The following is a 24,605-nucleotide window of genomic DNA, read 5'->3' as shown; positions in this document are numbered from 1 at the left end:
AATTCCCAGTATGAAGACACATTTTTACTGGGGTGTGTAGCTTTGAATAGATGTGATAGTTGTTTTCTTCTCCCTTCATGACTTAACACTAAATCCTGTAGCTAAAGTGAATGACAGCAGTGACCAAAGCACAGCTTTAAGATTCTGAATTGACTTGTGAGTTACCTGAAGTGCAGCAGTTTGTAACAAATAAACCTCCTCAAGACTTCTGGAGAAGCTATAATTAAAATTATATTTTTAATGTTTAATTATTAAAATAAATTTCTTTCTCTTTCTATAAAGATTTCCAAATTAAAGTCTGCTATTAATCAAAGGTGAACCAGAAAAATAATAGAGCTGCTAATCATTTCTGAACAATAGAAAGAAATTTCCTTACTGATACATATTTATTCCCTCTGGTTCTACATATTATGTTTTTGAATTATAAAGTTTCTCAATAGTGGAATAGGTTAGAAAATACTGTCCTTTTAAGCTGTCAAACTAACACTCCTGTTTATTTCAGTAGGGCAAAATTGACCTTTCTTCAGGAATACCCTTGAAGTTTGCCACTTCAGTGCAGTTTAATGTTAAAAACAAAATTAACCCAACCACACATAAAACAACAAACAAAACTGAGACTACTTAGGTCCTTCTAAAGTTGGTTTCTCTGTGGTAATTATTTTATTTTCTCCCATGGGTGTAAAAGGGCTTCTAGGAGCCATAAGTACCAGGCATGTGTTTTCTTCAAAGTGACTATTGTTGCAGAGGTGAATCATCAAATCATCCATGTATTGTGTTTTCAAAATTCTTAGGTTATGGAAGTAAAAGTTGGCACTTGCTGGGAATTTTAACAACTTTGGTGAATTAAATCTATGAAATACAGACCTGGGAGTCCAGAAAATATTTTTGAAAGGATTCAGTATTACATTTGAATAAAAGAAACAATGATTTTTTTTTTTTCTTGATTATTATGTTAAAGGTTGGGTGCTTTTTGTGTATGCAGAAGCTGCAGAACAGATGTAATTTTTACAAAAAGATTAGCAACATAGTAACATTTGAAAACATGGTAATATCTCATGACATGAATGATCTTTACAAATTCTTAGACAATCGTGTGTTCTGCAGCAAAATGCTCAGCATCACACTTCACCTACTCTTCTTGTGGCTGATTTTTGATATCTAAAAGGATAGAGTGGAGGTCACTAAAGAGCAACTGCTTAAACAACCCGTTTGCAGAAGAGTACAATTATATATGTAAAGCTTTCTTAGGCGAATTATTTCTTCCTTAAAATATGAGTGAAAAATTTTCAGGCTACAGATTGAACTTTTGTTAATAGTGAATTAATATCAGATGAATTAAAAATATGTCTGAATGTCTTTTAAATTTCCTGTAGTTTCAGTAAACTACAAAAGTGTTTATATAAACACTTTTCCCCCCCTTATTAATATAATAGAGAAGTAATTTTACTGGCTATAATTCTTTCAAGATAAGTTAGTTTGAGTTGGGGGGAAAAGCTGTGAGAAAACAAATGCTTGGACTAATGCAGCCAAGAGCAGAAACATATCATTTGCTCTGATTTATTTAAAAGAACTAAAGTAGTTAACAGAAGTGAGTCCTGTGGATGAAGAGGCAGGTTAAAATAGTTTTTAGTCTGTTTTGGATAAGTGGCTATATTGAGGTAGTTGCATGTTTTACATTGAAGTGAGCCCTGTGAAGATCAGAGCTCCTAAAACCAATTTCTAGAAATAAGCTATGACTGCTCTTTACCAGGCAGTGGGAGCCCAGTGTGTGTGTTTGGGCTTCACTGCACTGTGGCAATAAATGTTATGGACTGTGTGTGAATTACTGACCCTTATAAATGGAACTTATCAACTGAACTGCTTTTGAAAATAATGGTCTTAAAGAATGGGTTTGAAATGAGTAAAGTTTTTCCTATTGCTTAGGATGTTCATTTTTGAAAAGCACTGATTAGGAAAAGAAAAGGTTAAATCACAGTTTGATCTTGTGTTGGTCTAAACGGCCACCACAGAACAAACACCTGTAAAATCCTACTTTGAGTTATTTTGACAACATAAACAGTACTTAGGGACTTAAAAATTGAATGTGTGCAAATGCCATCCAGTATTATATAAAACTTCATCTCCAGCTTGCAGTAGGCATTCTCAATTTCTATGTGTTGTGGCTAAATACAATCCAGGCATTTATGAGTGCAGATGGTGTTTTTAACCAGCTGTACCACTGTGATGTAAAAGGAATTCCTTGTAACATAGAAGGGCACCTCATCAGCTGACGGGAATGCAAGGAGAAGTGATCTAAATGAGCCCGTAGAAACATCTGTTGCAGTCATAAATATATATGAGTCTGTTCAGCTGTATAGAATTAAAATTATGTTTCAATAACACTTATTTTAATAAGCCATAAAAGAGATTGCATTGCAAATTATAGATGCTGACTGAATTTTAAAATCAAACTAATGCTTATTTTTGTGCTGCATTTTCACATCAAGATAACATTGTGTTTCCCTTAATACAGTTAGAAATAAAGCATTTGGCAAAGAAAGTAACAGGCTTGCCCTGTATTTTTTTTTGAAAAGTCATAGTTTGGGCTAGAAATAATTAATAAATTTTGAAATATATTTTTTATTACTCTTCACTTAATAAAAAAATAGGAAATTATGTCCTCTTTATCCAAGTGTAAAGTCTCTTTAACATTCCTGTCATCTTGGAACTAGCAAAAAAGGCTTTTTTAATGAAGCTTCTCTTTGTCTTTAATGGTTAATGGATTTAATTAGTTTATAAATTAGGTTAATTGTTTTGCAATATTTACAGTCTTAGAGAGCTCTTGTCAAAGCTGGTAAGGTCACAATGAGTTTTTACACTTGAGATAAAAAAGAGAATGAGTCATGGCTATATCCCAAGGATGGGATTGTTTTATTAAGTCTTAATGGCAGAATTCCCATTCACCTAAATAGGGAAAAAATTCTCTTTTTATCTCTTATATTTTTTACCTGTCTTAGCATGTTTTCAAAGTTGTGCTTCTGTCAATCCCCTGTAACTTTTCTTCCTGTTTTTTGTTTTCCAGAATGATCTTGTGATTTGACCCTGGCCAACGACTAAGCGCGACACAGACACTCCCACTTCTCCCCTCTCCCCACCACTGAGGGGAAGAGAATTGGAAGAGTAAAAGTAAGCAAATTCTTGGATTGAGATAAAGACAGTTTAATCGGGAAAGCAAAAGCTGTGCACACACAGAGCACAAGGAATTTGTTTCCTACTTCCCGTGAGCAGGCAGGTGTTCAGCCATCTCTAGGAAAGCGTGGCCCTGTTGTGTGTGGTGGTTACCTGGGAAAACAGGTGCCATCACTCCAAATGTCCTCCTGCTCCTTCTTTCCTCAGCTTCATGTGCTGACCATGATGTCAGATGATATGAAATATCCTTTTGGTCAGTTGGGGTCAGCTGTCCCAAATGTGTCACCTCCCAGCCTCTTGTGAACCCGCAGCCTCCTTGCTGGTGGGGAGGTGTGAGCAGTAGAAAAGGCTTTGACCGGCTGTAAGCACTGCTCAGCAATAACTGGAGCATCTCTGTATTGCCACAGTGTTTTCAGTGTTTTCAGTATGTATCCAAAGCACAGCCCCATACTAGCTACTGTGAAGAAAATTCACTCTATCCCAGCTAAAACCAGCACAAATGGCTAATTCCAGTCTTTTCTCAAAGTCTGCGTGCCCTCTTTAGAGTGGTCAACTAAATTGATGATGATTATTCTTTTATCATTTTGTTCTAGAGGTGCAACTTACTCTGATTTCCTGCTGCAAATCCTGTTTCCACTTACTGATCATCTTTAAGTAAATATGCAATGCATGCCATAATCAATCTATCTCAGTACCCTAATCAACATCCATTTAAATGCGACACAGGTTTTATGTCTGTCTGGACTTGCCAATCTAACTGACATGATCTGGATTTATTAGAAAAGTCCTAAATACTTTTACACTGTCAATTAAAAATAAAACTCCTGAAGTAGTCTGAAGAATATGCAAGTTGATATTTAGCACTTAAATTTTTAAAATAACCCATTTAACTATAAATAATGTCATTAATACATGAAGAGCAGATTACTTACTTACAATGCTTAGCAGTGTATTAAAATTGTTATCTCAGAATATTTGAATAGTGATTTAAATGAAACATTGAAATGTATTAATCTTTATACTCCTCATTTAGGAAGAATACGATAATGAAAAAATTAATGCTCTGAAATTTGTGTGCACTACTCAGAGAGAAGCTTGGATAATTCCTGCTCCTGAAGGACTATTTCTGTCAGACCTTGTTATGCTTGACTTGTATCTTCCTTGGGAGCTGCTCTGTCAAATTGATGTTTATTTGATATATATTTAATTTCTCTTCAGTAAATTTGTCCAAACACATGCATCATGTGCACACATGCCTGCTTGTATGCTAAGAAGATGAGCAGAAAGGGACACTGGGAGATGTCAATCCATGTTTTAGGTAGTTGTGTGTGCTATATGACTGTATGCTCACAGGCATATTCAGCAGTCAAGCTGAAGATGCCTTCTACTAACATTGGCTGAGTCCTACCTCAAGGTGGAGCTGTTATATTTGCAATGGAGATGAAGACCTGAAAAGCATTTTCTTCCCCCAAATGCTGGTTCTGATTTGAATGATGTATGAGTTATATCGGTAAAGAAAAACAGCGAGCAATTTTCCTCCCCCTCAGCAAAAGCTGGAGTCATCAGTGTGTCACGCAGGTGGATGGGGCTACAACACTGACTTTATTCACCCTGACAGCACCTTTTGTAGGCTCAGGAAGATGCATGCCTTTCACTTACAGTAGGATTATGACAATGTGCGCATTCCAGCTGTCAAAGGCAGCTCTGCTCTTCTTGTGGCTCTTTGTAACTGGGAATGTTTTCCCAGAAGACAGTATGTGTGTGTGTATTGTGTTCCAATTAAAACTACATGAGACAGTTATGGCAGACTGTCAAATCAATGGGACGCTGGGAATATTTTAGTCTCCATGCTCTAGTCTAAATAACCTTTTAAGGACTCTGTTCCCTCAATGTGGTAAATAAATGCTGAATGTTTTATACTTAATAGGCCTTGGAGTAATGTGTTCCACATGGCTTTATTGCTGGAATGAGACCTTCTTATCACTAAATACACAATAGTGACATGAGGTCACTTCTGCATGAAGAAATGCATAAATCTCATAGATGAATGAAGTCAGTTTATTGTGGAGTTGAGTTAAATGAGAATACTCTAAAGTAAACCTTGGTGGCAAATTTAAGGAAAATGAGAGACATCCATAAATACTTAATCTAGTCATCTTTGACTAGAGTGACTAGTCATCTAGTCATCTGAGACCTCTCGGTTTAATACTATGACTGTCTGTCTCATCTGGGTTTGTGAAAGCGATGCTCATTTCCTGCCTATTTATAGTTCTTTGAGTGAGAGTATCTTTATTCTGGTAACTTAAAACATTGGCTATATAATGTATTTCTGAAACTTCTTTCTTCAGAGTGTATGAAAGAGATTGGGCCAAGCCTCTTAACAGGTGTAACATATTACCTGCTTTTAGGTAATTTTGTGTGAAGTTTACCAGAAGTGAGAAGAAATTAAATTAGGCCCTGATAATAGCTTGTGCAACCTGAATTAGGAGCAGGTCCAGGGCACTCTGATGAGTTGGGTACAAAGTGCCCCTTGGTGAGAGATTTCATACTTTGAAACCAGTATTCTATACAGAGCTGGGTGAGATCCTTTTTGTTAAGATGCTTACTCACCAAAAAATGTGGTTTGTAATTACTGGCAGTATTGGTAAAAGGGATTCAGTTAGCACAGAAATGGAAAAAAAGAAATATTCTTGAATGATGAGACATTTTAGTGTTCTAAAAACCAATATTTTGGTCATTTGGGCCTAGACTGGGGACATGGACATTTGAAGATAATGCACTGAACACAAATTCCTTATTTATATTCACATCTTGATTTCAATTGATGCTTTATTTGGATATTAATGATGAATGATTTTGTCCAATTTCCTCCAAGTTTTTTTTTTCCTGTTACTTAGTACTTCTTTTGTACTTCTAATACGTGTATTGATTCATGCAGGGAGAGAATTCACTTCAGGTAAGTATCCTTCATCACTGACAGATTGGTAAAAAATAACAGCAACACTGATTCATATCTTAGTGATGTAAATGATAATTCTGCTTTAATTCTAAACCTAGTTTTTCTATTAAAAATTACTGGGATAAAAGTAGTTCCTGCTGGTTAAAATAATTCAATTTTCCCCTAAATAATACTGCAATATGAATAATTAAGAATGAAAATTGTGATAGTTTGAGCTTTTTGCCTTTTTATTTTTATTTATTTATTTATATATTATTTTTTATATTGTTTGTTTAGGGAGCTCTTACTCAGGAGGAGTTAAACCTGTTTGCCTTAGTCTGTGTTTTTCAGAGTATTAAGGGACATGTTTAATACCCTTGATGAAAACAGATATTGAAATTCTCTGCTAACAGAAGTCCAAGGTATTTGGCTGTGCAGTCAGTTCTGCCAATTTACTTCTGTGTTTTCTATGTGTTTTTGGTGCCCTGGGCCCAGTTTTTGGGTAATTTTTGTTCCTGCCTCATGTGCTATTTATATTTCTTGAATGGTTCATGCCTGTTCTGAGAAAGATAATTCCTTACAGGAATATTTAAAGTTATTTGAAACTAATTGGAGACAGAAACTCAGAGCACAGTTTTGTTAGTTTATTCTCAGGTGAGAATTAATCTGGACTTTCTTCTAGACTAAGAAGCAACTGAACACAGCCTTGGCAGTTGTCAGGACTTTGTTGCAGGATGATTGATGATGATGATGATTAGTTGTTGTTGTTGTAGTGCACAGGTGCTTCCTCTTTGTTTTATAGGTAAGTTTCTTAATTTTTGAGTTTGGATCCATAAGAATTAAAATTAGTGTGGAATAAACCTTCTATCCCTGTCTCATCTTTCTCCTCAACTTATTCTGAGAGCTTTACTTTCTGTCTTTCTGCTCAGCTTTTCAGAAGTACTGCAGATAGCAGCATTTAAAAATCACACTGTCAGTTCAGACCCTGCTCTTGCTTGTCTGTGCTGTTTCCAGTTGGGACCTTCAGCTCAGCTCGGCTTGGAGTGGTTGGTGTTGTCAGAAGCAACTTTTGCTCTCCTCTCAGCAGAAGTGATGTGAAAAACATGGCAGAAGGGAGAAGACCAGCTAAATAAGCTTCTAACCAGCTAATAAGGGTAAGTTCACAAATCCAGCAGGGCTTGAATGTCTGAAAAGCAAACTAATGCTCACGTTTCCTGAGAGGGGCTTGCTGTACTGTTTGGCCTTACCAAACTCTGTAGGTGGATAACTCATTTCATAAAGATACTGCTCCCCTTCTGTCAGACAAACGTATGCCATCAGGAAAGAATCTCTAAAATTTATGAACTGCAGACTTACATTTTTCAGCCTTTGCTGGTATTTTATATATACTGATAAGGTAATAAATAGAATATTCAAAACATTCCCCCATTTTCTTTAAGCTTTCTGGCACATTTTAATATATTAAAACTAAAAAGAAATCTGAAAGAGAATAATTTAATATTGTTGAGAGACTGACTTGATTATGAAATTAAATTATAAATTATACATGACAGCCAAGTTGTCCTGCACTTGTCCTATCACTCTTTTCTCAATCCTCATCCTCCTCCAAATCCTTTTCAGAGAGACTGAACTTGGAATATTTCCTTGGGATTTCAGCAAGTTGTGACACTCCACAAATATCAACTATACTTATTTAAGAGAAGTCTGGATATTATGATATATACTGGATATCTATACTGGATATTATGATGTTCTCAGAATGTATCTGAATATCTGAAAGTACTATATTTTGTGCCTATGACAGTGGGTACCCAGTTGATCAGACACATGCTGAACAGACACCACCTGTATAGAAGAATAGATCATATACAGAGCACTACTGTGTGTATTGATTTTCCTGAATGCCTTTGGCATAGCAGCCTGAAGGAAGAATCTATGGGGAAAAAACAACCCTCAAGCAAACATGTGAAGTGAATTCTTCAGGAAATGTGTTTTAATACATCTGTATTTTTTTTTATTTGTGCATCACACATATAATGAATTTTGTTAAGTAATTCTAAAATAAAAGAAAAAAATTATTTTTTTCTGTCAGACAGACTGTTAGAATATCTTCACACTACTTAGAAGTTCTGGAAATCTTGCTCTTACCAAAATAACATTTCTTGAGCATTGAGTTACCCAGTTTTGTTCGTGCTCTTCTGCTGTGTCCATCACCAAGTTATTTGTTTTCCTGATCTGTTCCTAAGGGAACCATGTGGTTTTAATTACATGTTATGATGTGGGATTATCTTTTTTGCTTTGGCAAGATTGCTTAATGTCATTCCATCTTTGTAATGAAAATGTATTTTTCAGTTAGCATAAAAATATTGTCAGACGATAAATTAGTAGTGATACTTTCCCTAAATTCCATTAGACTGATATTTTGGGACCCTTTATTTCTTCTTTGGGGTTTATTGCTGTTGTTTTAAAGTATTCTCATTAAAAGTCTTGCTATACTGTGCTGATGTGGTGGATAAAGGAAGTATAGTCGTTGTGGAAGATGTAAGCAGAACTGCATTTACTTGCAGAGGAGGAGTCAGATGAAGCAGTGTACCCTGTAGGGTTTGGAGGGGTATTACAGCGGCCTTTGTATTCAGAAGTTTTGGCTTTCTTAAAAAAGGCCCACATTTGTTCACCATAGTGTACTCTCAAGTAGCAGAAACGGTACTGCTTGCAGCTTTTTATGTATCAGAACTAATGTATTCAGCAGTAATAACTTTAAAGAAAAATGACTGCCTGGCACCCTATTTTTACCAGGAGGCATTTGTCTGACAGGATCTGTTGAGAAGCTGGCAAAAAGTCAGCAGGAGTGCAGGAGGTGATGCACGGTCAGAAGGAGGCCTGGAGACAGTGGCTTTGTCTACTGAGTCTTCTTTTGACTTCTTTTTAGTTGTGTGGTTTAGTGACCTTTCACAGTTCAGCAGACAAGGGAGTTAGCTGGCAAATACATCAGTGGGGCTTCAGAGACAATTTCATTTCAAGATACACAAAATACAGTTGTACAGTAGTGGTGTTGAGGGGAGTGAAAGTCAGAACACTTTTGCCCAGGTGTTTCTTGTATGGATTTAGTCACGTATGTTACCACGGGTAGTGTCAAAGTGTTCTGTGAGTGCAGTGCTTGAAAAAATAGTTATGACCAGCACTGTTCTGGAGTGTGCTGTCTGCAAAATACATTAAAGCCTTCAGAAACTGAAACCCTTAATGGAACTTGTCTGAGCCTTCTAGTAATGAGTAATTTTCAAGGTTATTTCATAATATTTCATACTAAGGTGAGAGTTGATATAATTTCAGTACTATTTCTCTTTATGTTGAGAGAAATCTGCTAAAGGTAATCCACTCAGTAAATTCTGTAAATTATGCAATTTTTGAAATAAATTCCAGTCCCCTTTTTCCCCCCCTCTCTTGTTTGAAAAGTTTTTTAGGACTTTAGCATAATCCTTGTACAATAAAAACAGGGAATAATATTTAGTTTCTGAAGTTTAACCCCTCAGATTAAGAAAGATATCATGACTTTGAGTTTGTGTTAAGAAATTTTTATAGATTTTGTAATAACTAAAGTGGTTTACATTTTCTGGCCCTCTTAACCACAGCTTCCAAAGTAACCTTACTTTTACAATACCCTGAGGACAGAAAAGGGTGTATGTGTAGAGTGAGGTAGCATAGGGTTAGTGTTTTCTTTCATGTTAAGTGTTTTTCTAAGCTGATATAAACAGAAAATTATAACATTTTCTACATAGTATCAATACATGGGTTGCTGTCTAGTTAGGGAGAATAGAATGATCCTTGATTTCTACTTTATGCCAGAAAAAAATCAACTATAGTTTTGTAGTTAGATATTTCTGAGTAACTTTTGAACCTGCAGAATTTAAAAAAAGGTGATGTTATATCCACGTTTTACCCAATAGCTTCATGATTTCATGTCAGTCTTTAGTGTTTTCATGGAAATATAGATTGAAAAGTTAGCATTTTCTTGCATGATATTCGCAAGAGGATGAAACAGTTAATCTAGTTTGTTTAGTATTTCTATTAATTAGTTCTAACTAATTACAAAATGTAATGGGTCAGGACCTGAAATTACTTGTATATTTCTATAGTTGCTTTTTAGAAAAGAGAAATATTTCTATTGAGACTTGACATTGTCGTGGTTTGACACGGAAAGATAATTTTTCCCGGAAGGAAGAGGTCAATTTAGATATTGACCAATTGAAAGTAGACACGCCTCTGAGAACACAGAGGGGTTGAAAGCAGAATTCCCAGGGGAACTTGCTCTCTTTGGTTCCGGTCAGCGTGCAGTGCAAACCTCCCCTGCCCAGCCACGAGCTGGGTGGGGGAGGGGAAGCCCATGGCCTGAGAAAGGTAGGCCGAAAGCCCCAAGGGTGGTGAAAGGACTGGAACCGGGCTGGCCCCTGCAGATGGAAGGGTGGAAGAAATCTGGGATGTCTCCATTTCCCCCCCCAGAGTTCCTCTCCCGAGAGGGAGAGAGAAAGCCGCAAGGAAGGAGGAGCGGGGGGAGCTGCTGCAAGGTGCCCAGTTGTGTGGGAGTTGCTGGATGTCCGGGCATCGAGCCATCCTGGGAGTTCGGACTTTTAACCCTTTCTTGAGAAATGAAAGCTTTGTGAATTTTCCTTTCCCCTCCTTGGTTTGAAAGAGAGGAAGAGGGACACCTTGGACCCTGGGATGTTGGAAGGAGGAATTCTGGATGGGAGGGGGACAAGGAGTGGCTTTTGGCTGGACTTTTCCGTGTTAGCCACAACCTGAACCAAATCTTCTCCGTCAAGAGGGACTGTGTTTTGGGAGGATGCCAGTGAGTCAAGAGACCTGCTTCAGCTGAGAAAAAAAGACAAAAGTGGAGTGAACAGAGAAAAAGTTAGGGGGTTTGTGGTGGCGCCCCCTTGCCCTTGAAAGGAAAGAGAAGAGAAGAAGATCTCTGTTCTTGAGCCCTCGGCCCCAGGGGAAAATGGGGGGGACTGTGGTCCCAAACAATGAAAAACTGAACTGTTGTTTTCTCCCCTCTTGGCAGGGCATCCTTGAAAGGAAAAATCCTAAAGGCAGTCTGACCATCCATGCATTGGTGGTGAGAGCACTGTGCATGGAAAGGAGAAGGGTCACCATGGCAAACTTTTTCTCCGGGCGGTGCCATGTGTGACATGGAAACACAGGATGTGGAGCTGTGTTTCTTGGGGGGTCTGTGGCACAGGAGAGACTCTGTTCCCTCGATGGACTGAGTATCGATTGCTTGGAGAGTGGAAACCTGATTGGGGTCCAGATTGTGTCTCACTGTGGTGTGTTGGAGTTGGGTGGTGGGGGGAGGAATGTTTTGCAAGGTTTTCATTTGGATCTTTGTGTGTTTTTTTTTCCCTTCTTTAGTTTTCTCTTTTCTTTTGTAGTGGTAGTTTAATAAAGTTTTTTCCTGTTATCAAGCTTGGGCCTGCTTTGCTCTATTCTAGATTCCACTTCTCAGCATTCAAGGGAGGGATCACATTTTCATGGGGGCACTGGCATTGTGCCAGTGTCAAACCATGACAGACATGCATGTTCAGACAGAACAATTAATACAGGTATTGATTTCTATGCTATTGGTCACACCTGATTCCTTGACATTACTGATCTATAAGTATCAAGTTGTCTTTTATAAAGCATGTACTTTATATGGAGATGAAAGTTATATATTATTAAAGTGCGATTTTTTTAGAACTACAGTGCCCTAGCCTGAGGATCTAAGCCTGTGATGTTCATAAACACGCTTTCTTTGCAAACTCAGTTTAACTGCTCTTTAATTGATAGGGACTTACTGAGTACTTGAAAATGCATTTGTAGGAATTAATTATTGTTTTCTTGTTTTGTATAATCTCAGACCTCACTGACTTTAGTTGTAATAAATAATAATCACAGTTTCTAAAATCAGATACATCATAAAATGTATTCTAGTACTTTTTGTTGACTTTAACAGTAAAAAATGGTGAAATCTAACTTAACAGTTTAGGAACAACACTTGTAATCATTATCCTTTTGATAATCTTACTGTAGAAACTGGATTTGTCAATGCCTATGCTACAAGAGGAATTTCTCTCTTGAGCCCTTCTGTGCCACTTAATATGTACAGCAAACCATGCTTGTGTGATAATGTGTATTTTGAATCATTTTCAAAAAGAGAATGTTAAAAGGAAATTTACTCCATTATTGCAAACTCTTGATACTTATCTTTCATAGTAAGACCAATGGAGACTATTGCATGGCAAGGAAAATTGTTCTTATTAATTTTCTGATCTAATTGAAGTATTGCAACATGAACTTTAGTTAAATACTTGTATATTGATGGGAATAGCAGTCTACTACCTTTTTCATTATATGTGAACATTTTTTGCTGGTGGAGGAAACTATCTTCCAGCAGCTTGAATATCAGGTTTGCATGCATTATCTTAAATAAGCCAGAGTTAATGTCATCACAAAATCCACCTGAACTAATCTTCTAAGAGAGGCTTTCTTTGTGTGCTATTTAGTGATTTGCTTTCTTTTGCTATTTGCATTTGGATTTTAATTGGTTTATAATAAATTGAAGAATTTTCAAAACTTTGCAAATGTGTTGTAACAACCTGTAACAATCAAGTTATTCTGTGTTTAATACTGGGATCACATCATTTTCAGTGTGTTATAGTCTCACTTTGCCTAAAGCGTTTGAACAGCTGTCTTTGGCAATTTAATGACCTCATTGCTCAAGTATTTGCTCGATTTAATGCTGAATTTCCACTTAGAAGCTAAAGTTCCTTTAGAGTATTGCTTAAGACTTTGTATTTTAGTTGGATGAGTATTTAAATCTATTCTAATTTTTCTCTAAGGAATATACCAGCGCTATACAATTTTGATGACTCACTGTAGGACAACATTTACACAGTATTAATTGAACAAACTCCTGAATCTGTAAAGTGAATGATGCAAACTATGAAACTTTTATCACAAATTTTACTAAAATCTATCAAGTAAAAACTTATTAACTTGTTAATAGCTACCTTATTTACACAAGTGGCCTTTTCTTTCTTCATTTTTTTCCCAGAATTCAATTATTGCTTACCTTAAAATGAAGATTTTTACTATATTATTACTAGATATACTGATGTTTATTAGTTTGGACTTGAATTGCTTTATTGAATGGTTTGGGTGGGATGTTTTTGTTTGGGCTTTTTTTCAAGGAGAGGGTTTTGGTGGTTTTTCTTTTATTTTTATCAGGAGCAGTCTAATTGCTTATTCTATATAAAAGTCACATTAGTGTCATTCTCAGTACCATAAATTATTTAGTTATGCATGGATGCTTTTGTCATGGATTCTCAGCATTGTCTTTTATCTGTGTGTAGAAAGAAGTCAAGAAGTTTGAAAGCTATTAAAGTCTCCTTTCAGCTTTCATTTATATTTTTAATAAGATATGAATTTTTCTTTGTTGTCTAGATTTTTTTGCTAGTCTTTTATCTCTCCAAAATATCCATACTCATAGGTGTATTAATTTCTGGATATCAGTAGTGTCTCACAGCATACACCTTTGTTGAAGTCAAACTGTCGTGAGTGGGTGTGCGTTTTCTTAGGTGTGGCTTTTGATTGGACTTTTTTTTTTTAGCTGGTTATAGGCAGAACCAGGAAGTCAGTGCCTGAAACTGAAGTTCTAATAAGAATCACAAGGAAAATGCCTTTGTGTCTATAGGCACAGCCAATGTGGTACACTCAGAACAAATTTATTTGCCAGAACACCAGGGAGTAAATGGTTGTTTCTGGAGATTGTTGCTCATGTATTAGCAATAACTGGAAAAGCTGATACTCTTATGATAAAGTACCTAGCTACAAAGTAATACTAAGATATCCTGAAAATTGTGTTTTCAGGACCTCATATACCGTGAATTTGGTGCTAAGTAAGCAGGATAGGAGATTTAGAATTTTGTGTCTTGATCTAAAAAACCGGTGTGTTCCACCCTGCATTCTCAAAGGACAAGGAGTATCAGTGGTTTGGAGTGTGATGCTGCACTTTCGGTCTGGTCTGGAACTATTTTCTCTCTTAGTTTGTGCAACTGGACTTTATAATTAAAACTGTTAAGATCTTCCTCTAACGAGTTTGAAAGGGCTTAATAAAAAGTTGGTAGTCTTTTTATTGACATTTTCACCAAAATAAACTGTTCAGAGCTCTTGATATGGTTCTGATAGATGATAGTCTGAAGTAGTTTTTAATTTAAGGCTTGTACTTGTCAGCCACATTATTAGAGATTGGTCACTATCTCATTTTCCAGAGCATTCTGATTTTAACTTTATATGCTTGGCAAAGGCAGAGCATGAACAGAAGATTTGTCCCTTCAGGAGATGTTGGTAAGGTTTGACAAATGTCTGTATATAGAATGTATGGGGGCAATCTATGGATATATATGTGTGGGGGGAATCTAGTCCTTGTAGACACGTGGAAGACCTTGATATTCTGAGGTGTTTCACTGATGCTCTGGACTTGGTTGCAATTGTCTACTTACCTTGTTATAACTGCAGGTTTTCAAGTGTGTATGTGGGAACGAAAAAAAGTAAAAGAAGGGAGGAGTCCCATTAAAACCAAATCAAAAATCTGGTCCAGGAAATGTCATTTGGTTTCTGATCACTCTTCCCCGAGGTGTAGTTAAGTATAACCAAGTGTAGTTCCCTGCAGTTGTCCCTCAGTAACATTCCATTGTTTCCATGAGTTTGCTGGCTGGCACCTGCTCCTGTCTCATCCTAGGTGTGATCCAGCCTTCTGACATGGACAGCTGCTGGCTTGGCTCAAGCAGGGCTGTGGGTGGTCCAGCGTGGCTTCTAGCGAGGCCAGCAATCCAGTTCTGTAATTTGTCACCTTTGCTGGCAGCTGTAGCAAGGAGGTGAAGAAAGGCTGGAATTAAGAGGGAAAAAAAACACCAAAAAGCTGTTCTTCTCATCCCACTGGCAGCTCTTGTCAAACAGCCGAGGTGCACAGGGGAAGCTGGGCTGCCGGTCCTGCTCCGAGGGAAGGAAGCGCAGGGATTCAGTACCCTCAGTTCAGCACTGATATTGAAGAAATTACCAAGTTCCTAAACCTGAAGGAAACTCAGTTTGCCTATCAAGTTCTACTAATTGGTTTGCATCAATTTGGTGAACAATGTAACTTGGTAATATGTCACTGTATTGCATAAAGCCTACTTTTCTCCTGGTTATTTTTTGTCTTTTTAGCAGATCCTCACATATTTGCTGGTTTACCAGATTTTATTTGTCACACAAAATCTTGAAAATTTAACACAGAATTCAGCTTTACATCAGATGGGAGCAGATTTCCTAGTTCTTTTGGAATTGAGATGTATTTTGAAGACTACAGCCAATGCCAGCTTTCTGTTAATACAGTGGTCTTAAACAGGGGAAAAAATTCTCAGTCATTAGGCATCAATGCCTTGTTGTTAATCATGTCTTTTAAACCATACAGATATTCAACTTGCAAACAGAAGTCCTAACATGCTTCAAAATGCATCTAAAGGAACACTGCTGAAATTACTTCTGGGCAACTTTTAGTTGTCTGCTATGTGAGGACTAGTTCTTGACAGCATCATGGAAAAGGAATTTCTACCTTTTTGGTCTATGTACCTGGTCCTCTTCATATGTGTCTTGAGAACTTGGCAGATGTGACACTGGAAGCAGTACTTGACTTCTTTCAGAGAGGAATAAAGCTCAGTCTTTTTTGTTTGTTTGTTTGTTTTATATTACTTTTATTCCTGTAATATCTGTGAGATGTTGAATATACTTTTGGCTAGATTACTTGATTGCATAGCTGTGAGTAAAAGATCTATCTCAACTGTCTCTTGTTGACAGAGGTAAAAATTATGCTTGTTTTAGGAGACCTGGTTATCACTTCAACTAGAAAAGTAACCTTAAAATACTTTGTTCTTTATGAACAAAATTATTTTTTCGTTTTTGCCTCTTCCTGTCTATCTTTGTGCATCTGCAATGTTGATAAAACCAAATGCTTACCATATGTGATTTTAATGTGTTGTTAAATTACAGTTTAATATAGCAATTTGCTTTAATGAAGTAAATTTCAAGTAGTAAATAGAAAGCAGTTTCAAATTAATTCAGAGATGGCTAGAGCATCATTGTACTAGAATATTTGCAGTAGAAATTTTGTCTCTTACATGAACCAAGTAGTTTTTTAAAATTACTATTTCTCATTTAAATTTTTTTGACTTAAGAGAAAAGAGAATTTTTCTCTGGTGCATCTTTCCTCTCCTCCTTCCACTCTCACTAGTCAAAAGAAGACTTAGAAATACCACCAAATCTCTCACGTGAATTAGTTCAAGTGCCTTATGTCCCACATGCTTGTCCCTAAGGACCCAGTTTTAATTTAGATTGTTTCCCATGACATGCTGCAGAAATTCCGTAAGTTCATTTATTTTGCAGTGCTTTAAAATAACAAAAAGACTGAAGGATATTTTTTGTAAGGAACTATTTCCTATGGGTCCATTTCCTAACTATTGGACTACTGGACTATGGGACCATTCCCTAATGATTTTTTTTTTTTTTTGTTATCTGAAACATTGAGACATTAACATTTATTTTTAGCTATATTTTTTTGTTCTAATGCATTGTCTTAGTATTTGAAAATTTGCAGTTTCTCATAAGGAAGAACAATACACCTTTTCAGCTGTATTTAGTTCAGTAAGTAATGTTGCAATGTTTCCATTTTGGTCTTGAATTTGTTAGTATATTTCTTCCATTAGTGCACAGTACTTCATCAGTCATCATTACAGCAAATGTCTTCAAAGACAGAACATTTTCTCTTAGTCTTTTGGCCAAAACCACAGCCACTGGCTGCTGCTTTTCATTCCTGTGTCACAAAATAGCAAAATACAAGGAGTAACATTTTCACATACTAATATATAACAGTATATAACCCAATAAAAGTTGCCTTGCAAATGCCTCTCTTTCCATGAGAATTAACTTATTAAAAGTTAAATAATGGAATTAGTTATAAGGAACTTATTAATAGTTTGGCAGGCCATGGATTCTCAGCCCCTGCAGTTCACAGTCTTTGGGGCTGTAACAATTCCAGTGTTTTATAATTGCTGCATAGAAAGAAAATTTTCAAGCAGAAAAGGCTGAAAAAGCTCAGCTTCAAAGTTTTTTGCTTCTCAAACTCCAGGATTTCTGAAGGCAATACTGAGTCAAATCTGACTATTGGGACATAATCCTCTCCAGTTTAAGAAAGTCTTTATTGACCTCAATTAGAGTACACCCAGATTGCCACTGTGTGCTACAAAGGCTTTTGATCTTATAGTTTTCAGAGTATCAGTATTAAAATAGGGTACTATCTTATTATGTGCAATGAGAGATTTTACTGAGGTTAAAGAGAACTTGTCTTCCTGATTCTTGCCTTCAGGTCAAATCTAAATAACTTCTATTAGAAATTGTAAGGTTTGCTTCCAAATTCACATTTTTGAGAGTGAATAGTGTTATGCAGTTTAGCCAAAATATGAATTGGCAATAACCTTGCCAAATAATGGGAGCAGCTTGGATAAGAATAAAGTAGTTTCCATACTTTTGTCAGTTACAGGCAAGTACCTGGTATTTCACTGCATTTCTGGGAGAGAGAGATTTATGGGAAAAAGACAGAAATGTAAAAAAAAAAAAAAGTAAAAGTCCCTAAACCAGGACACCATGCTCTTTAAATTACTTACATGTAATCATCACTTAAGGCTTGAGTTGTTGATTCTTAACTTGGCTTCATGAAGCAAAAATAATTTCTGTTCCTTCTCTCTATGATTCATATCTTGGAAAACACATCTGTCTTTGGAAGAACTCTTACCATTCTTGCCATTGTGCCAAAATCAGTTCTCTTAGAATAAGAGATCAAGAGAACCCTTGAATATTGCTGCTCATCCTTAAATTAGAAAAACAAATGGCATAAGAAAAGAGAATTTTATAACTTAGAATAATAAATCCAATTCCTAGATAAGTGACTGGAAGAGAACAGAGAGCAACAAAGTCTGTTTAGTAGAAGTATAGACATTTACTTACACTTTATTTCACAGATTTAAAATATATCACCCTTTTTAGCTTTCCCATAACATTTGTACTACTGGAATGTGACAAACCATTTATTTTAACTTTTCTGGTGATCAGAAAAAATAAGCAGACTGAGAAAAAGGTGTTTGTCAAAGCACATCATAGCTATTTTGGTAGCTTGCACACCAGGGTCAGCTTTTTGCTTTTCTGAGTGAATTCTTCATTCATACAGTGGCTTTTAGTTTTGATCTTTTACCATAAAAATATTTTAAAGTGAAGAGAACTGGAGGGGGGTGAGGGGATGCAGTAACTGATCACAGTGAGATGTTTGTGTTAATTTGCAAATCAGTTGATAAATATACATTTTATTTTAGGGAACTGCAAGGATGCTTCTCAATCTGGATGTTTTTCCAGTGGCTTTACTCTTGGAAATTACAGAATACCAACAATTCCAGAACATCAAAATATGCATCTGTACTATGGTACTGGTAGCTGAAATAGCTGTCCCTAAAGCCAGTTAAGAATATTTCATCTTGGAATTTTTGAAGAACAAAAGCAACCACTATTTATATTTGTACCATGTAATAATGATTAAAATTTTTATCTGAAACAAGTATCCTATTTAATACTAATTCAGTTCCACCAAGCCACATCATCAGCATATATTCTTAAACTAAAAATCAATATAAAGTAGAACATGTTTGAAGCATTAGGTTCAGATCTAAAACAATCTTGCTACTGCAAGGGATACATTTTTTCAAATGGCATTTCAAGTCTCCTAAAAGTGTGAAACAGACTAATGAGAAAATACAGATTTCATGAGAAGAATTTATGTTAGAAACTTTTATTCCTAGTCCGTAATAAGATAATATCTCATAGGAGGAACTTTAAATAACAGAGTATTAGCAGAGTGTTTTGTTTTTTGTTTGGTGTTTTTTCCCTTTTCCTTTCATATTTTGGTTGCTTAGAAGGAAGTACATCTCAATGTGGATAACTTAGTTTTCTTTTATACTAGTATACTATCAGTTATGCTTCAAAGAAAAAAAAGTGGCAAGTTCCTTTATTTCTTTATTTCCTTTAAAACGAAGTTGCCAACCTAATTTCTATTGTGAAATAGTTTTTGTAATGTATATGTATATTTTGCAGTCCAGGGAGTCTCACTGTTTTTTCCATGGCATGGCTACATCAAAAAAGAAGAAAGGAGAAAACAATGCATTTACTTTCCTGCTTAATGCTACTTCATGGAGAATTATTAATAGTGGCCTTATTGACTTCCAAGAAATCTTAACAGCTGTGATGCTGCATATACTGATGTATTGTCCTGTGCACATCTAAACTAGGTACCTTCACCTTAACTACAGGCTTACTGATAAACTTAAATAAATCAGTGTTTGTGGAACTGGTATTACAACACTCCAATTACCTCTTTCCACTAATCCATTTAATAGTGTTGGTATTTTATTGTATTTAAACACATACTTCATTCAGTTCTATGTGATCACACAGGAGGTGCAGCCAATTGTTATTCACGTGCAGCTTTTCAACTGGGTTCTATTTTCTGAGTTTATCTATGTCATACAGGTAGTAGCTCTGTTAATTCATACTGGGGCTACCAAAACTTTATTCTTCTGAGGCATACAGTTTCATGGACCACTATCCAATCTTTTTCAATGTAAATTTGTTGAGGATAGTCTGGTTGGCTAGCCATGCTCCTGATAATGTACTTGATGTCAAGTGAGGCAGGGCTCTGGGCTGGGGATGCCAGTGAGGTCTCATTCCAAAGGATGACATGCCCTATTAGCTGAAGAGGCATTACTGTCTGTAGGGCCTTGAATTCAGGGATGCTACCTTAGCTTGCTCGTAGTCCTTGGTTTTGCTTCAGGGCTTCTCAGTCTGTATCTCACAAATACACCCAGTGGGAAAAAGGAAAAGGCTGAGAGTATGTTAATGGGAGGGCTGAAGAATACACAGGTCCAAACACTTACAAAAGTAGGTGTAATGATTTTGCCAGATCCTTCTAGTATTGCTTATGACTTTGTTCCACTTCTATATACCATTTTATAGATGGTATGTCATTGGAAAGGGATGGTGTTAATAAGGCAGATTAAATCTTAATGGTTTTTCCATGGAAGACTATTGAGAGTGACTCCATCAATTCAAAGGATAGAAAAGATTATGATCTTAGTAATGAAGGTTCCTCCTCCAGAAGTTAATAAGAACTGTTATTTACAGGTATTCTTTAAATGTCTGTACAGCCATGTTCCCATGTAAGCCTGCTGTAGTATTAGAGTTCTCTTGTTGTCTTTACACATTAATCAACAACAGAAAGATAAATTTAATATATCTACTTGATTAAGAATATTCACCCTGTCTTTGTTTGTGAGGGGTTTTATGGTTTTGTTGGGTTTTTTTTTTTGGTGTTTTGGGTTTTTTGGGGTGTTTTTCTGTGGTTTTTGTTTTGTTTTTTTTTAGTGGGGTGTTGGTATTAGGTAGGTTTTGGGTATTTTATAGAAGAAAAGTGGATAGTAGTGTTAGCCAGATTAATTTCATCTCCTTAACCTGTAGTTAAATATTGTAGTTTTACTTGAGTGGTATCTGGGATTGACAAAAAAAAAAGTGCCTCTACCCAAACACTGTCAAGTATCTATGTTTGATCTATTTTGTTTTATATAAATGAATGAGGAATATAGTTCAAGTCTGGTTCAGGTCTCCAGATTTAGAGCCTGGATTTACTTAGCTGCCCTATAGTCTTCTCTTAAATTGGACTTCCACTACTTCTCTTAAAAAAAACATGGTCCCTTCTTAAGTATCTGGGGTTGAATCCACATGGAATAAGTTATGGCAAAGAGAGAACTGCCTGGAAATGACAGTGAGTTTGGAAGTTCTCTGTTTACAACTGTGGTGAGAAACTGAGTGAAATTTTTGAGAGAAAGCTGGAGGATATTATGTTTATTAATTCATGTATATCTGCTCTATTACCACACACACAGCTGCCACAGATAATCCTGGTTAAAAGAATTTGAACTGTGTGTGCATTTATATGAACAGAACATATCCAAGTATTGCATTTGCTGTGACATGTGATCCTTCTGTGCATGGAAATATTTTATTTCCTAGCTAGACATACTGTAGGCTCTGAAATGAAGTTATCTTCGTCTGATGAAAAAGCCCACTTGCGAGTTAAATGGCTTTATCATTATTGTTGATCCTCTTTTAAGATGCAGTCTAGAATTAGTTTCAATTTTTCTTTAGGCTAACTCTAAAGACAAGTATAAACGGTTTTGTCCTGCATTAAATGTATATATATGATAAAAAGAGAAGAAACTGTTATTGTTAATGGTTTTGGGTTTTTTCCTCCTGGTGATTTATCCCTAATGTCTTACATTATAAATACTTTTTTACCCTTCCTAGTTACCACAATTGTCTCCTTAACTTTATTTTAATAAGAAACACCTTTTTTTTGGTCATAATTGTAGTAAATTTATAAAAAAAGTATAATTTTCTTACTTCAGCAGTATTTTCCTATGTATGCCTGAGGCACAGCAGCAGTGAAAGAAGGAGGAAACATAATGCTTGTTTTCCTTTAGACACCTTCCATATAGTACTAAATAGCTTCAAATGTGGGAAGCAGCCTGTGAGTAATTCTGCTGATAAAAATCAAATCTTTGCACCTGCATTTCTGAAAGACCTTCCTTTTGAAACAACTGTTTGTACAAAAAGACAAAGAAAACGCTCCTGTAGAAAGAAAAAGTGTTACAAAATAAATATTAGTGCCTATGAACAAAAACACATCAACAGGACGATGTAATATGTATTTCCTTGCTTTCTTCATACCATTCACTGCCTAACCTTTTACTGGTTTGATTACAAGTCACACCTTTTAAAAATTAAAATGTCCAGTCTTACCACTTCTATTTCATCAAGTGAGCCTGTTCAAATTCTGTTAGAAGAAGAGGGTAATGATGCATAAACAGATTAAATTGGTATTGCAATAGCAGTGGGGTTATTTCAGATACAGGGCAACTACAAAATGAGGAAAATATTTTGTTTCTATTATTAAATGCTTCCTAAGGCAGTGAGTGATTCAGAGAAAATTAGAAAGCTTCAGTCGTCTGTTTTCAATACGTGACTACACAGAAGTGCTTTACGTAAGAGCTTCTGGAGACTGCAGGTTTCAGACCCCAATTGCACCCTTTCACAGCAGATTTAATTAAAATGAGACATGTTCACTTCCATTCCCAACACCAAATCCCGCCTCAATATTGTGAGTGGAAGTCTGTTCCAAAACCTGATTTTTTGAGGGCTAGAAATCTTCTTTTAATAGGCATTTTTCATCCAGTTTTTCTTTCCCCTGATGTCTGGTGCTCTCTATAATAACTATTTGATAAAGAAATCTGTTACCTGTTGTATCCAGGATTATTCTATAATCTGTTTCTGGAAATTCAGTCTCCTGTAATGATGTGATTCTTCACTTTTTGTAATAGCAATATATAGATCTTGATCTTGAATATATCCAGGGTAACGTAAAGTTCCTTTAGTACCTTTGTCAATTTTGTTTTTTTTTAATTTCCTTCCTGAAACAGATTCTTTTTTTTTTTTCCAGTTTTTTGACCCCTGACAAAAGAGGAGATGCTTTGTGTCTTCATAGTGTGAAACAGGTTTTCTTAGAGCCACTTTTTTCTTTTATCAGGTGACAGCATCTTTTAATTTCATAGCATGTCATTGTATTAAAGTGGGTAATATCACTGCTTAGATAGACTTGGATAGATAGACTTGTTATGGTAAACCAGGTCCTATCAAATGGGTGAAAATTGCTTAGAAAGAAAAAAAAAACATATGTATGATAGAAAACTTGCTATGTGACTGGAATATTTAAAACATAATATGGAAAGAGAAACCTTGTTCTTCTTTTAATAGCACCATGGATCTCCTTGTAATCACAGAACAGAATGACAGAATATTCTGAGCTGGAAGGGATCCAGAGGGATCATCAAGTCCAACTCTTTATGTGAATAGCCTGTACTGGGACCAAACCCACAATCTTGGTGTTATCAGCACCATGCCAATCAGGTTATCTGTCCTATTTTTTTTCCCCTTTTTTGGACCTGGTGAGGAGACTCAGTTAACTGAGAAAAGGAATGAATAGATAATTTAAAAAAAATTAAAATCAGATCTTTAAGAAACAATATCCCCTTAGCCAAATGTGAATATTTTTAAATTAGTGATATGAATTAGTTTAGAAGTAAATGTTGAGCACTGTATTAGAGAGTAATTGAAGCAATGAAAGCTGTGTTCTTGTTAAGGACTACCACATAAAAATGTGTAATATTTCTGTAGTTCTTAATTAAGCTGATTCGTAGTAATGTACGAACAGAAAGACTAATGTAAAAGTGTTAAAGCAGCTGGTGTAGGTTTTATAAGGAAGGGAGCCAGCCTGGAGAATCAGTTATAGCAAGTTTCTTCATGGACTACAAATGTGAGGCCAGTGGGGCAGTGTGAAGAGGTTTTTTATACTTGTCTTTCTAACAGACTTTAAAATAGGAAATTTTAGTGCTATGGGGAAAATATGTCAGAATTGCCTCCCTTTCAGTACTGCTCCATAGAAGAATGTTTGATTAACAAGGGAGGTATTGAGTCTGTGCAAGTTAAGATGATACAGTTATGTTTTCTACTATTGCAAATTCAGTCTCTCTGAACTACCAGAGATTATGCATTTTGATACAGAGATTTTGGGAATTGATACAGTAACTCCTCCCACACTTGCTTTAATCACTTGGTTAACAAGTGTACTTTCACTTGTTCTTGCCTGGTGAGAAATAGATAGTAATTTCTGAGCTAAGCAAAAGTTCATAGGTAGTATTTTTATTGTTGAGGCTATACATAATTACTTAGAAATATTTTCAGATGCTTTAAGGAAGTGAATTTTAAACCTTTTCAGAGAAAATGAAAGTAATTTTATTAAGATTTGATGAGTATTTTTACTGGAGCTCTGTAAATTTAAACAGAAGATCATTCAAACCTATGAAGCCAAGAAGATAAGAATAAAATGTAAAAATGTTTTTAAATGGCTATGTCAAAAGTGTGTTACTTTAACAATTAATACATGTGTTTCAATAAGAAAAGGTGAGATTTGTTTACCATTGTGAATGTATCTTTGTCATCAGAGATAAGCATTTCTTCATGACAAGGATTTTTGTCTGTTAATCTGTCTGTCCTAGGCCCCTACACAGGGCCACTGATCATCTCTCTATCAAAACACATTCAATGAAAATTGATATAGGGGCAAAGAACCAAATGATTATTCAATGGATTTTCTTGTCTCCCTTTTCAAATGTGTACATTTTTGGATTTGAAGTTTCAATTTGTCTTTTGTTTCAGGGACTGAGAAAATGTTAATGACTTGGGGATATATATAAAATCACAGTGAAAAAAATTATCC

The 24,605-nt window shown here is 35.8% G+C and overlaps 1 long non-coding RNA gene across 3 annotated transcripts in view; it reads left to right on the top strand.

The window, feature by feature from the left end:
- LOC110478227 (uncharacterized) overlaps positions 1-24,605 on the top strand; it is a 219,875-nt gene that overhangs the window by 5,042 nt on the left and 190,228 nt on the right. For 2 of the 3 annotated variants that reach the window (XR_014955139.1, XR_014955138.1), the window contains exon 2: positions 3,062-7,260. This is a non-coding gene — a long non-coding RNA (uncharacterized LOC110478227). The remainder of the gene's footprint in view (positions 1-3,061; positions 7,261-24,605) is intronic. The other variant, XR_014955140.1, reaches the window with a different exon arrangement.

The sequence above is a fragment of the Lonchura striata genome, chromosome 4 (genome assembly GCF_050655825.1).
Source record: "Lonchura striata isolate lonStrDom1 chromosome 4, ASM5065582v1, whole genome shotgun sequence".
In the NCBI taxonomy this organism is placed as follows: Eukaryota; Metazoa; Chordata; class Aves; order Passeriformes; family Estrildidae; genus Lonchura; species Lonchura striata.
The sequence above is the reverse complement of the archived record's forward strand: the minus strand, read 5'-3'. Positions and strand labels throughout refer to the sequence as shown.